General features: G+C 55.1%; 1 protein-coding gene across 1 annotated transcript in view; it reads right to left on the bottom strand.

The window, feature by feature from the left end:
• The window catches only part of TEKT3 (tektin 3), a 37,880-nt gene extending 37,517 nt beyond the window's left edge, over window positions 1–363 (bottom strand). Inside the window, exon 1 of the mRNA XM_077746670.1 lies at window positions 252–363. The gene's annotated coding sequence lies outside the window, so the exon portion shown is untranslated. The remainder of the gene's footprint in view (window positions 1–251) is intronic.
• Window positions 364–1,378: the final 1,015 nt, after the last annotated feature.

Genomic DNA, 1,378 nt, shown 5'->3' with positions numbered 1-1,378 from the left:
TAGCTCCTCAATCCTTCCAGAGCAGCGGGATGTAAGTTACAAAGGCATGGGGTAGGGGGTTGGGTGGTGGGTACCAGTGGGTTTGTAGGGTTTCTATTTTGAGGGGTGGGAGCAGGGAAGTGCAGATGGGGGGGAATTTCAGGGTTGCCACCTTCCCCCCAGTTCTGAGGTCAGGCTTTGGGGCCTCACTGGGGAAGGGGGCCCTGGAGGGGTCGTCCCAGGGGCACGCAGGAGCCTACGAGGGCACTTACCTGTCAGCCTGCAGCGGCAAGGGGTGGGGAAGGGGCGCTGAGCCGAAAGGGTAGCAGCCCCCCCCAACCTACCGCCCTGGAGGGCTGGGACCCCTACCGGTCCGGCCCTAGCCCCGCCTTTCCCACTTGTGACGTCAGCGCCCGTGGACCACTCAACGGCCGCCCCTGCCGGATCTCCGGGAGCTGATTGGCCCGTAGGAGGAGGGGCGGGCACGGGAGGAACCGAGGGAAACCCTGTGGCCGGCGGTTGCCATGGACGCTCTCGCGCCTAGTAACCACGGCTCCGCGCGAGACCCGCTGGGTCGCGGAGGTGACCCGGTGAAGCGCAACTCAAGGGAGAGGCTGCGGTGATTCCCCCGCCTTTCCTGCGGCACCTGAGTCGGAACTCCAGCTGCGGAGGGCTTGGTGGCCCGTTTTACGTGCAGGATACGGGGCAAGACTCCACAGTCACACCTGTCTCCTCCCCTCCTTCCTCACTCTAAGGAAAAGACTTGGGCTCTCTCTCTCTCAGGAAACACTGGTTTAACATTAAATGTGTCCTTAAAATACGTTTCAGTAAGAGAAAGAAAAATTGATGTACATGTCTGCCTAATCGCAGACCTTCTCCAAAGCAATCGAGAAATACCTGGTGTATCTGTGTATCCAGTGAAAGATTCTAATGCAGTTGAGGCTTGATGACAGTTCCGCATCTAAGTATATTATCTAGAAGTGCAGGGGTGAGGGGTGGTGGGTGGGGAGGAGAAGCCAAAGGGAGGCACATGGAAAAAAAGATGGAAGAAGGACCCACAGAGAGAGAGAGAGAGAGAAAGAGAAAGGAGGTGAAAGAGGTGTATGGGGGTGTGAGTGTATGGGAGTGAGGGAGAATGTTTAGGAAAATTAAATAGACAAATATATGATTCCACTCATATGTGGAATTTAAGAAACAAAACAGATGAACATAAGGGAAGGGAAGGAAAAATGAGATAAAAACACAGAGGGAGGCAAACCATAAGAGACTCTTAAATACAGAGAACAAACAGAGGGTTGCGGAATGGGGGGAGGGGAGGCTAAGTGTGAGATGGGCATTGAGGAGGGCACTTGTTGGGATGAGCACTGGGTGTTGTGTGTCAGCAATGAATCACTGGGTT

The sequence above is a fragment of the Crocuta crocuta genome, unplaced genomic scaffold (assembly GCF_008692635.1).
Source record: "Crocuta crocuta isolate KB4526 unplaced genomic scaffold, BGI_CrCroc_1.0 scaffold139, whole genome shotgun sequence".
Classification (NCBI taxonomy): Eukaryota; Metazoa; Chordata; class Mammalia; order Carnivora; family Hyaenidae; genus Crocuta; species Crocuta crocuta.
This window is presented reverse-complemented; position numbering and strand designations above follow the sequence as displayed.